Source organism: Vulpes vulpes, chromosome 2, assembly GCF_048418805.1.
Source record: "Vulpes vulpes isolate BD-2025 chromosome 2, VulVul3, whole genome shotgun sequence".
Lineage (NCBI taxonomy): Eukaryota > Metazoa > Chordata > Mammalia > Carnivora > Canidae > Vulpes > Vulpes vulpes.
Genome location: NC_132781.1, coordinates 30,781,352 through 30,795,592, shown reverse-complemented (window position 1 = coordinate 30,795,592; position 14,241 = coordinate 30,781,352). Strand labels below are relative to the sequence as shown.

At 38.7% G+C, this 14,241-nt stretch overlaps 1 protein-coding gene across 1 annotated transcript in view; it reads right to left on the bottom strand.

The window, feature by feature from the left end:
- The window catches only part of ANKFN1 (ankyrin repeat and fibronectin type III domain containing 1), a 450,535-nt gene that overhangs the window by 434,682 nt on the left and 1,612 nt on the right, over window positions 1–14,241 (bottom strand). The gene's annotated exons all lie outside the window — the stretch shown is intronic.

The following is a 14,241-nucleotide window of genomic DNA, read 5'->3' as shown; positions in this document are numbered from 1 at the left end:
AAGCTGACTGTTCTTTCTTCTATTTTCTTCTTTCAAAAGCATTCTACTTTGGCAGTGAGGGAATTTGGAAACATGCAGACTTCAACTTAAATCCTGAGTTGGCTACTTACTGGTTGTATGACCTCGATTCTGAACTTCTCTAGGTTTCCTTATTTTCCTCATTTGTAATGTGGAAATAGCAATACTTATGAGCTGGATTGTTGTGAAGATCAAGTGAGATCATGCACATCAATCCATGATAGCTATTTTTGGTATAGTAGTTTTACAATGTAAACAGGTATGTGGATGACCATGCCCAAGCCTAGACTCTTCCATGTTCTCTGAGGCTCAGCCTTCTTGTTACTGTCTCTTATTTAACACTTTGCCCACCAAGTCACACAAGAGTTTCATTAGCTCTAGTAACATTTCCATGAGTGGTGCAAGAGCAGTGCTGTTGGGCAGAGATGCCATCTCACCATAGAAGGCAATGATTACTTAGCTGAGCCTCTGAGGATAATTTTTAGAATATAAGGGATAATCCAAGCATGGGGATCCTCATTGTCATGACAGGCTCAGAATTCAGAGTCAACATATATAATTATGTGATGCCTCACTAGGAATAATATGTATGAGTGTGCAGCTTGTGCACTGCATGGTAGTCTATCCAAAACTACAGCTAGAGATTCAAATTTGACCTGCTGTCTATTTCTGTAAATACAGTTTTATTGGAATACACTCATATACCTGTTGTCTATGGCCACTTCTATGCTGCACTGGTAGAGCTGAGAAGTTGCAACAAAAACTATATGGCCCTCGATGCCTAAAATATTTATTATTTGGCTCTTTACAGAACGTTTGCAGACTCTTGTGCTTTTAGTCTTTGGACCTAGCAGCTTGTACATAGTAGACACTCACTAGTAGTTGCTCATGGTGAATGATTGAATGAATGGATGAAGACTCAAATAACAACTCAAAATAGCCAAGCATTAATCACAAAGAAATTGAAATGGAAAAGATTAAAAAGGAACAATAACAAAAAACCTTGAAATGAGGAAACTTCGATTCTAGTTCCCACTATGCCCTTAAAGTATGGCCCTAGATCAATCACTTCCTATCTCTGTATCTCAGTTTGCTTGTCTATGAAATGACAACCCTAAGCCCATTTTATCAGGGCTGTATTGAGGAATAAAGCACAAATGTAAAACATCTTGCCCAGTTTCTGGCACATAAAAGAAGCTAATCAAATGTTAGAAGAAAAAGCAAGGATGAGAAGAAATCCTTTGCTTCTGAATAAACTATCTGCCCTGTCACAGAGGAGTAAACAGAGTAATTCATACATTTAATTGGCAGATGTCATGGAAAAAGCTTCAAGGAGCATTCTACACAAAGACTCTCAGGCTAGTTTGTGTTCAAACAAACCAGACAGCCAGCCCACAGCCCGAGCCAGGAGCCAAATATTTCAGACACGATCAGAGCTGGCTGCTCTAGGCTGAGCTGTTCCACATGCAGATGGAGCCAGGCCACAGGAAGTCCTTGGTGTCAGCTCCCTAGAACCTACTGAGACTGTGGCATTTTCTTGATCTCCTGTGCAGACCATTACTCAGATAAGGGTCATGGGGAGAAAGAAAAGAGGCCTCCTTTCATAAAGGCTGCTGTTATCCCAGCTAAACAAGAACATACAGCTGTTTAGAGGCTGCCAGAAGTGGAGTCTCCTGACCAACATGCCTTTTGTTTCCACTTTCTTTTGGGGTGGGTAAGGGGGGGGGGGGTGAGATGGGAGTCTATCATAATGTTGACCTTGGGGGATGCTTTGCCACACCTCCACCCAGATCCCATTTTATGGTGTGTGGAGTTTTATGGACCAATTTAACATGGGAGAGGAGACGAGAAGGCTGATGTGTGAACTGAAGTTGAAGAGACATAAATTCAAAGGAAAATTATTCCAGAATTATAAGCCCTGCTCACCAGCGTCCAAGGGTAATAGCCACTGTTCAGTGGCAAGGGATGGACTTGCAAAGTTATTTCAGGGGCCATTTGTAGGACAAGCACCTTTTCATTTCATTTGGATGGGTAAATATTTTCAAATGGGGTCTCCTAAATATGCTGGGATCCAGCCGAAGTCCCTAAATTGTGGAAGCCTTGAATACCCAACTACTCTTTTACCAGGACAGTTCATTCAGGAAGTCTAAAATCTGACAGAAAATGATTTATACTTTATCTGCACAAAATACAACCAGACCCACTGTTCAGTTTGAACTTGAGACCTGAGGAAATTTCTAAAAACCCTTTGATTATGAGGTATTGGCTAGGACATAACAAAGCCAAATTCCAAAGTTCCCACAGGATGTGAAGCTGAAAAAAAAAAAAAAAACGGATGTTTTGGTGAAGACCTAAAACCTTGATCCTACACATTTCTCCACTTGTAACAATAGTTCAGGAACCCATGTGGATGTCTTTGCCCAGAACTACAGAAAGGGCAGAAAACAAAAGGGCTGAAAGAGGAATAACGGATCCAGCCATCAGGGTACACAGCAGTTCTTTCTTTGTCATATTTCTAAACACCTGGAAAGAGAAATACTTAAGAGCTTCTCGGATCGCAACGAGGAACTGGAAAGCCAGTCTGAAGTCCCCCAAGCGTCATCCCAACACAGCCCCTCCCCAGAATACCTGTTGCCTGTGACTGTGTACCGCTGGCTTTTCCAAAGTCCTTTCTTGTAGGCATCTGATTTGCACTGATTTTTCAACAACAGTCCTACCAGTTTCTCCAAACATAACATCCCTCAAATTCCCTGTGCAAAAAAACATCATCATCAATACTCGCAAAAGCTATGAGAAGCCCCGTCCCTTCATGTCTGCTGGCTGCTGTTTGACAATGTCTGGCGGCCCTCATTCAAAATGAATAGTGGGACTGCTGAAAATCTAGACAGTAAGAAGACTCTTGTGGGTGTTACCATAGCCTCAAGCCTGACTTGGAAAGCTCTCTGGAAAGGCTCTTTCTTTCCCAAATTCTTGGTTTTAGGTTTTTGTTCAAGAGACGTGAAGAGTATTTTGTCATTATCTGAGGTGTTGAGTTATGCAGACACAAAGTAATATATGTATTTTTTCAATCAACATCTATCTCCATGCATTCATGAATTTTTCAACTGAAGCCAACTGAAATGCTCTTCTGCTTGCCAGTGTCTAAGTTACAGGTTGGAAAACATTCAAAGAGCTTGAAATTCAAGCTGATGAGACAGATGAGAGGACAGGACAGGTACATGGCCATTGGCAGTCATCCAAAATAGGATATTCTTCGCCATATGAGGTGTTGAGATCCATTACTAAACTGCAGCAGGAATTGTTGGACTCTACAAGATTAGGATAGAAGCTCATAAGTCAGTGTAAATCATTGATAATATCCTAGATTTTAGGTTCTGTGATTATAGCTCTTCTTTATTTTAGAAAAACATAAAGTAAAAGCAGCAATGCATAGACCAACGATAATGGTATATTATGAAACCAACTTGTATTGACTGTATTTTCTTAATTTTCCATATTCTTGATGCTCTGGCATTTCAAATCTTGATCACAGAGATAGGGTTCCTCCCAAGGCTAGCTAATTTCTAAACCTAGGAAATGATTCCTTTATGAGCATGCCTTTGATGTACAAAACAATCAATTCAGATCCCACATCCCCAACTCTCACACACCAAGCCAATATGCCTCCTCCCTAAATTATCCCAGGGCCAGGTACTAGACAACAAAAGATCAGCACTATAATCCAGAGCCTGCCAAAAATATTCAAGTTATCTAGCCTCTAACTGACTCAGCATACCTACCCTGACTTATCCATTCCTCCCCACAGAATTTCTTTTTTTTTCTTTAAGATTTATTTATTTATTTGAGAGAGAGAGAGAGAGTGAGCATAAGCAGAGAAGGGGGTAAAGGGAGAGAGAGAATCTCAAGCAAATCCCCACTGAGCACGGAGCTGACAAGGGTTCAATCCCAGAATCCTGAGATCATGACCTGAGCCAAAATCAAGAATTGGACACTTAACTGACTATGCCTCCCAAGCACACTACCCACCCCCTCCCGTGCCCAGAATTTCAATAAAGGTCCTGGGCCATATCCTTTCCTCTCCCTTCTATCCCCTGGCCAACCTGGGTGCGCTTCCCCATGTGGCCTTGCATGGCACCCTCTGTCTCTCACTTCTGAGGATCTGCAAGTATAAACTTCAGGTATAAACTTATTCCTTCATGACAATCATTTCCATGTCTGCAAATCTTTCTGCAATTGATTAAGATATATCCTGGGTATATCTTTAGGACATAATTTTATACAGTGGAAACACAATTAAATAAAAACCCAGAGGAGAATGAGTTGGGAGGGGAAGTCCATTGGGTACCCAATGCAATAAGGGCCAGGTAATAAATTGGAAGAAGGCATTCTTTAGTACAAAAGAGAAAATGCAGCTGAGCCAACAGAAGCCATGTTTCTGAAGGTTGCAGTGCCTATGGAGAAGGGGCAAAAAAGGGTCAGAAAGAAAGATGAGTGGAAGAGGATACATTTTCCATTGAGTGGAAGAGGATACATTTTCCATCATAAACACTGAAAACATTACCAATCAGAGCCACTGGGTATTTGAAGTAAGAAAAGAAAAAGGATGAGGAATAGAGGTAGGAAGAGATAGAGGAATAGGTTCCAGACAAGGAATGCCATTCAATTCTTCACTCTTAGGCACCTCTCTGCTTCGTGCCATAGCTTCAGAACACAGTAGGAGTGCTTTGAAAGGAAGAACATTGTTGCCTGTGTGACATCTCTGGGCTTTCTGTCCTGAGATGGGGTGACATGTTCACAGTTAATTGGATGTCTACAATGGACTCTGCGAGGCCACAGTGAAATTCTTCATTGATTCTAAAGTCACCACGAGATAACCTATCATCACAGCAAACACATGCTCTTCTGATTCTCTAACACTTTAAGGAAGTAAATTTTCCTGCAGTATGAAAGAGTTGTATGTGGAAACAATTATTTATCCTTGCATTTATTTCCCCAAATTTGTTTTACTTTTCCAGGAAAAGCATCTATAGGAGACTGTAGGAGTCTATAGGAGTCTATAGGAGACTGGCCCAGAGGGTTTCTGCATGGTGCTCAGGTACAGTTCTCTTTCTGTTCCTTCCCAACCAGTCACCTGCATGGACCTCTGTGGAGTGTTGAAGGGGATGTTCTAAGAACTGATAAATACTTTCTAAAAAATCAGTTTCCTTAACATAGAATTTTTGGAACACAGGTCTCTGCTTCAGAGAAATGTGGTTCAACTTGAATCCATTATGTAACAATAGAAGGATAAAAAGTCATGCTTTCTCCATGGTCAAAGGATGAGGATGAGAGATGATATGCAAATTTATTATTATTATTATTATTATTATTATTATTATTATTATTTGTAATTCAATTTCTACTTTGAGCCACATCCTAATAAAGCAGCAGAAAACCAGTCTCAGCTCAGGAATTCAGTCCCCCATCTGCCTTTCACAGAGGTGGTTTAAGTAGCCAGGAGGCTTATCCAGGGCCAAACCATTGCTGAGATGATGCCTACTGCCCTTGCTAGTCTCCTTAGAGATTCCCATGACCCTCCTGCTATTAATCTAAACAGGTTGTCCTCATTCAGAAACATTGTTCTGGTTCTCTCTCTACTGCTTCTGGGTCCCTCTCAGGGGGATTTTTATGTTGCATCTAAATCACACTACACATTGAGAAACTCAAGGAGTCTGTCTAAAGTCCTATCAGCCTAGACACCTTCTTTGAGGGGTTGTTGCCTTCCAGAAATGTGCTCCAGAAGTGAGACATAGAATCCTCTGCTCTCAAATGCAACACATTTACCTTGAAGTCTTTCTTTTTTACTCATACTGGATTTAACCCAAAAAGCCTGGCACAGAGCTCCTGTTACTCCAGGAATACTCTGTGCTTGATTCATCCTCCTTTATTTTCCTCCTCCCTGTCCTGAGGGCTCTAGCAAGTCTGAGGAATAAAGAAGTGTGGCTCTAGTCCTCAGATATTCCTTAAAATCTACTTTTATATTCATTTCCCCCAGTATCAAGGCTTGGAAGCTCAAAAACCAGGGAAGAAAAGGTGCATGGAGCATAACGTATTAAATGAGTGGAAGAAATAGTTCATGTGAGAAAGATAATGGAGTAATGGTAAATAATTATATAAAGCTCATTAGGTACGGAGGGACACGTGGGTGGTTCAGTCGGTTAAGCATCTGCCTTTGGCTCAGGTTGTGATCCCTGGGTCCTGGGATGGAGTCCTGTGTTGGGCTCCCTGCTTAGTGGGGAGTCTGCTTCTCTCTCTCCCTCTGCCCTTCCCCCTGCTTCTGCTCTCTTGGGCTCTCTCTGTCAAATAAATAAATAAAATCTTTTTAAAAACCTCATTGGGTAATATTAGAAAACATAATACCACTTGCAAAACTTCTGCTGCTTTCAGGAACTGAGAATGGGCATATAGAAAGCCATGTCAGAACATACCTTGTTCTCAATTTTTGAGAAGTTAAGAACTTTTTCTTGGTGCACAGAGAAAACTAGAATGGAAGCACTGAGTTAAGATCTAGATTATTTTTTTCTGTCAATGTTAGACATATCATTACTGAATCCAAGCAAGTGTTAGGAAATGAGTTCTAAAAAGTAGCCTTGCTCACATCAACAGATTCTTTCTCTTTCAGACCCTTTGAATCTCTTCCATAGACAGAGAGACAGACAGACAGACAGACACACACACACACACACACACACACATCATCATCATCATCATCATCATCATCGTCAACAACAGTACTCTAGGTGGCAAAGTAAACCACCAGGGTGATTTGACAGCCTATTTTCCAGCCAGCTGACCATACAGCACACATCCCCTACTTGGTAGTAAAGACATATTTTCCATTTATTACACAACTGTTGAGACACTTTAAAAGTACGAATTACGGAAAAGATTGGCACATTGGCTAGGGCATAAAATGAGATGACCTCTGAGGTTGCTTGCCTACTCTTTTCATCATTCATAAGAGAGAAAATGTCATTTCAGGAGATTCTACTGTAGGCAGCTCTCAATTATTCACAGGCATATTAATTTTCCTAGTAGATTTTTCCATCTCTGAAATGAGCTTAGAGGAGACTTTGCAGCCCTTGGTAACTTTTCCTACCACTTTCCCCAGAATTCCGGGGGGGGGGGGGGTGTCTCTCATCCATTTCTCTCCATTGATTCATTATAAAATACAATTCCCTAAACACCTAACACCATTTGGCTAGAGACTCTCAAGATTTCTCCTCTAATGTTATGATTTTCCTTTTGTTTTAGTAATCAGAAATATGTAAACAAAAAATTTTTAAATGTATCCAATTCCATCTTCAAATATAATTGCTATTACCAGTTGAACACACATTCTTTCAAAAATTTGTACGCTTATATAAAGCATATATTTGTATGCACATAATGTGTGTGATTATATATGTATACAAACGGAACTGTGGCAATGTCCTTTGAACCCAACAGCTATGATCATCAAATTTCTACTTTCCAGCTACAAAAACCCCAATTTTTAATACAGAGAAAATAATTCACTTTTTGCTGGTTTGAGGTTTTTGGTTTGTTCTATTAAGGTATAGCTCTCATACCATAAAGTTTACAAATCTTAAGTTCACTGACTGTTTACAATTGAGGTTTTTGGTTTGTTCTATTAAGGTATAGCTCTCATACCATAAAGTTTACAAATCTTAAGTTCACTGACTGTTTACAATTGTATGCAGCTGTCTTACCACCACTCACCTCAGGATACAATTATGTCCATCACCTCAGGAGGTCTCATCATGCCCCCTCCCACTAAAGGAGACCACTCTTCTTCCTTATCTCTATAACCATAATTTCACCTGTTCTTCAATTTCATATAAATTAAATTATATTGCATATAATCTTTGGTGTCTGGCTTCTGATAGCATTTCTGTGAGATTAATACATGATTTATTACATGATTCAGGAGTTCATTCTCTTTCATCATTGTGTGGTTTCTCATTGAATGTGTATACCACAATTTATCCATTCTCTTATTGATGAACAACTGGAATTCTCCCAGTTCTGTGATATCATGAATAAAACTGCTCAGAACATTCCTTGACATGTTTTGATGGGCATATGCTCTCATTTCTGAATTCTATATCCAAGAGTGAAATTACTGGGCCATAGAATTTTGTAAGTTTAGCTAGTAGCTACCACACAGTGGCAGAGCCAATTTACATTCCCATCAGCAGCATATCAGAGCTCTATTTGCTGTGCACCATCACCAGCACTTGCTATTGTCAATTTTAAAAATTGTAGCCATTCTGGTGGATATACAATGGATTTTACTGTGGTTTAATTTGCATTTGAATTTTCTTTTTGGATAATAATGTTGCAAGCTTTTCACATAAGCTTATTTGTCATTTGGATAGTCTCATTTCTGAGCTGTCTCAAGGTCTTTTCGTCTGTTTCAATTGATTTGTCTTCTTTCTTTTTAGTTTGAAAGAATGTATCTTCTGGATCCTTTATCAGATATGTGTTTAATAAATATTTTCTCCCAGGCTTTTTTCATAGTCTTAATGATGTCTTTTGAGAACCAGAATCTTTTCATTTTAATGAGGTCCAAGTTATCAATCTTTTTTTTTAGTAGCCCATGGTTTTGAGGGATGAGATCCTTGACTACATGGCAGCAGTCTCTTCTTCCAACCCTGGAGATCAATCATAATACCACTAAGTGAGCCATAAAATCCATTCTCCTTTGTATGATACTTTTGTAGGCTTCTGTGCAGTGAGGTGTAGCCATGTGCCACAGTTTAAGACTATGTGAAGTAAGAGCAAATCTTGGAGGTTTCTATGACAGACTGTTGTGCTAAGCAAAAGTATAGATTCATGAGAGGAAAGACTATTCTCCTGCTCTCTTCAGTTTGGAAAACTGATGTGGAGACTCATTACTTGGAGCAGCTACAATCATTCTGTGACCAGAATGAAAGAAAGACCAAGAGAATCATGGAGTCATTAAGCCAATATTCTGACATCATTGGTTATTAAAATAACCCTGTAACAATTCACCAGACTTCTTGTCATATAAGATCATAAGATGCCTTTGCTATTTTAGATGTAGTCAGGAGTCTTCTATTTACAGATTAGAATGTTCTTCCTAAGAAGGGACTTATGGTACACATATTGATCTTCAGCTTGTTTTTTCTCTTACTATATCATAGGCATCATTGTACACTCAGATACATTGTGGATTTTTTGTTTTTGTTTTTGCATGCACTCCTGTAGGGGGTGACGGTGCAGAAGGAGAGGGAGAGAGAGAATCTTAAGCACAACCTGAGATTATGACCTAAGCTGAAATCAAGAGTTGGATGCTGAACTGACTGAGCCACCCAGGTGTCCCACACTCATATACACTGTACCTTCAAACGTAAATAGTATACCCAGATTTATTTCTATCAATTTAATGGCCATAGAGAATTTCATCATGGGTGTACCATGCATTTCCCAGCTTCCTGTTTTTGAAGATTTAAATTGTTTCCATACTATTATTATAAACAAAGCTGCAAGGGCGCCTGAGTGGCTCAGTCAGTTAAGCGTCCAGCTCTTATTTTAACTCAGGTCATGATCTCAGGGTCATAAGATTGAGCCCTCATTGGGCTTTGTGCTCAGCAGGGAATCTGAGAGAGATTCTCTCCTGCTCTTTTCTCTGCTTTCACACACACTCTCTTTCTCTCTCTAAAAATAAATAAACACATCTTATAAAAAAAACAATGCTGCAATAATTTGTATGGACATCTTTGCATATGGATTTTTGCATAGTGTTAGGATTCATTCTTAGAAATGGAATTTCTGGGTCTGTACATTTAAATTTGGATAGACACTAGCTTCCAAAACTGTCATTACAATTCAAATTTCCACCAGTTACATAGTAGAAAACCCATTTTCCCCACATAGATAACAGCTTAGCATGTTTCTAATTTTTGAAGCTGTTTTAAACCAATTTTATGGACAGCAAATTGCATTTCATTGTGTAAATATGTATTTTTAAATTGTTAATAAATTTGGAAATATTTTCATACCTTGTAGTATTTGCATGTGTGAATTGCCTATTCATAATTTTTGCCCTCTTCCCTATTGTACTGTCTTTGGTATTGCATCACTTCTGAACTGAGTATTTACCAACTTTAATTATATATATGCTACAATATTTTCTTTCAACTGTTCTTATGGAGATTTTTATTAGACAGAATTTTTTCAATTTTATGTATAAACTAATCTCTTGATTATGTTTCTCCACTTGGTGGTATCCTTAGAAAAGCTTTCTCTATAATAAGATCTTTTTAAGGAAGTTTTTATTTTTTATTTTTTATTTTTAAGTAATCTCTACACTCAAACCCACAACCCTGAGATCAATAGTCGTATGCTCTACTGTCTGAGCAAGGCAGATGCCCCTCTATAACAAAATTTTAACAATATTTTCCTATATTTTGCCTTTCCCAATTCTCTTTTATGTTTTGATCTTTTATTCGACATTTAACAAAAACTTATCAAGTATTTAATGTGTGCTAGGCACTGAAAACAGTGAAAAATAACACAAAATGTCTCAACTCTCCTGGAGCTTTTCTTTAACTGGGAAGACACACAATCCTTTAAAGAGATAACTAGTATCTAGGAAAGCACTAACTTCTAAACAAAAATAGAAAACAAAGCAATAGAAAGATGAGTTTATGTGTAGGTACTTTAGCTAGGAAGCTCAGGAAATGCCTGTCAGAGAAACTAATGCTTGAAGAGAACTGAACACTGAGAAGAGTCAGACTTGTAATGACATGAACAAAGAGGGGCCAGAGAGAGGTGACAGCCAGCACTCAGGCCTTGAAGCAGAAGTATATCACAGTAGTCTGCCCTTATCCACAGGAGATAAGTTCCAAGACCCCCAGTGGATGCCTGAAACCATGGATAGTACTGAACCCTATATGTATATAATATGTTTTTTCCTATACATACATACATACCTAAGATAAGGTTTAATTTATAAATGAGGCACAGTAAGAGATTCACAATAATAACTAATAATAAAATGGAACAATTATAATATACTGTAATAAAAGTCACGTGAATATGGTCTCTCTCTTCAAAAATATCTTATTGTGCTGTCCTAACCCTTTTTCTTGTGATGATAGGAGATGATAAATTGCCTATGTGATTAGATAAAATGAGATAAATCATGTAGGTATTGTGACGCAGTGTTAGGCTACTACTGACCTTCTGGCTATTCAGATCTGGACGGTTAACTGAAATTGCAGAAAGCAAAATTATGGGTAAAGAGGGGGTACTGTACACATGCTCAAGAGGCAGAAAGAGGGCCCCTCTATCAGAAGAATAGTGAAGACTGGGAAACGAACAAGGGGTGGAAATGGAGGTGGGCGGGGTTGGGGGTGACTGGGTGACAGGCACTGAGGGGGGCACTTGATGGGATGAGCACTGGGTGTTACGCTATATGTTGGCAAATTGAACTCCAATTAAATAAATAAATAAATAAATAAATAAATAAATAAATAAATAAAAAGAAGAATAGTGAAGAAAGCACAGGTCGGCCAATGATGCGATCAGAGAAACTGGCTGTTGGGTACTTTAGTTTGCATTTCATTGTAATTGTGTTGTGAAGAATATATATTCAAGCATATACATTCAAAAATATATTAGGGACTTCCACTGACAAATAGAATGTGGTATATTCACAGCAGGGCAATGATTCCAAAGCAGTAGGGAAAAGAATGATAAATTACATTTTTAGGATGTAGAGTTGTGGAAAAAATAATGACAAGATAACTAAATAAACTTTCATTTAAAAAAAAAAAAAAGATACTCCAATGGTCAGTAAGCCCATATAGTGGTTCTCTACATCACTATTCATCTGGGCACTGTGATTTCCTTCCAAAAAAAGAGAAGTAAATAATTCAATTGGTTTTAAAAAGAAAAGTGGAATAGCTCAATTTGTTTCATTGATATAGTACCATTTCCTAATCCTGACTAATTTAAGTACTTGTCTGGTAATAATGATGGGTATTTCTCTGGTTATCTCCCTATACTACAAAACAATTTTTAGAAAGATTCTTTTCCTGGTTGAACCACATGGGCTGGGAATCCCTGGGTGGCTCAGTGGTTTGGCGCCTGCCTTTGGCCAAGGCGCAATCCTGGGGTCCCAGGATCGAGTCCCACGTTGGGCTCCCAGCATGGAGCCTGCTTCTCCTTCCTCCTGTGTCTCTGCCTCTCTCTATATATATGTGTCTATCATGAATTTAAAAAAATGAACCACATGGGCTGAATCCAGAAGAAAACTAACTCTTAGACGGGAAGTAGAGTATAGGTATAAACTTCAGGCAGACCTGAGATTCTGACATGTTTTTCAAGCCGCGACACAGGAGACATCGAGGGATGTCTGGGCTCGCATCTACATTCACTACTTCTATCTCATGAGTAGGAAGAATTATGACCTGAATAGACCAGGGTTGGGGAAGGAATAGCAAAGTTGTCTCAGCAAAAGCAAGCTGGTTCAAACCTGACAATTCTTAACCCAGTACAAGTGGTATCATCAGCCAATGGACATCTCACAGGGAATATTAAGAAACCTATGGAGCCTATAGCTTCAAATGGGGACAAGCTGTGTCGTCTCCTGTTTTATATAAAAAGTTCCAAGTAAATGTTTCTTATCTTTTGATGTCCTATCCCAATATTATTATTATATCCTTTATTCACATCTATTGGTAGTTTTCTATCAGTCATATCAAAGTCTTGGGGCAAAAACATAGAATCTCACATATTTTGCCATTGTGAATGATTTATATTAAAAACCATTTATTGTTGGGCGTAAGATGTATATATAAATAGATAAATGATGACTTATCATATAAATATATATGATCATTTGGCATGCAGCTGGGTTCCATATGTGTGTTCATACACAGACTGCAGATGAATATATACATGATAATTTAATATGCCAGTGATTTCATATATTTGGCAATATTGATTAACTATAGTCAACCTAATTCCTAGATTTCTGGGGTTCATGGGAAAAGTTTCATTTAGCTGAAACCCTGAAGATATTTGGTAGTCTTTAGGGGGTTGGGAGCTCGGAGAATATTTGACAGAAGAGAAGAATTTCCCAAACTTGAAGAAAGAAAAGGTGATGAGCTGGACCAGACAACTTCCACTGAGGCTCACAGATGGCAAGAGAATCATCCTATCCCCCACTGCTGGTGATTAAATCTCTACTGGAGAAATAGAATTCAATGAGAGGCATGAAGATGAAAGGTAAACCTCTTAGTTCCTGTCACAATTAACTGAATTTCAGCACTCAGGTGTGGAAGGAGGCTTCTCTAAGGTCTGGAAAACTGATGAAACTGGGAAAAAATTCTAAATGATATATCTTAGGGATATCAAGCTTTTGGAAATCTCTGGATACATGTTTATTTGTAAATAGCCACAGGACAGAAATGACTTCCTTCCCAACTATCCTAAATTAACTATTTTTCTAAAGCAACATCAAAGCCGCATGTCCCAGTTTTATGTATATTTGCCTAGGAATAATCTCCAAATCTGTGTCCCACAGTCCTCAAGCCCAACATGCACTAACCAACTTCTTCTCCTCTCCTCTCTACCCTGTGGTATCTCATAATCTAGTAAGGGATATTTTATGACTTGACTAGAGAAAAGTTCCATTCCATGCAATTCCAAGAAGTTTACCTTGAATCATCTACCATCCATACTCCTACCAAAATTTCTGACAAGGAAATGGAGATGCACAGATGAATAATGTAAGGGGCATGCCAGGTGAGCATCAATTCCTTTATACTTCTAAGTTCTCTTCCTGTGCTGTCCTGAACTAGGAAACTGTGTAGTTCCATCACCCACCGTTATCTTTGACTTCAAGGTGTATCTAATTCCCGACCATGTCCATTTCCCTAAAAGCTTCACTTACTTACCTATATACTACCTGACAGTCACTTTCCTTCCAGAATATCCCTCCAGCTTCCTAGCTTCAAAGTTTCTTAATGCCTCTGATGTCAAAAGCTTTCATCTCCCCTCCATTTTAACCACCCCTCCCCATGGTATAGCAATCAGATGATTTTGGGGTACAAGTAGAAAAACAAACAAATAACAAAAAACAAAAAAGCCCTGACTTTCCACATCTCACACAAATAGGGTTTAGTTTGCCTTCATGGTTAGCATTAT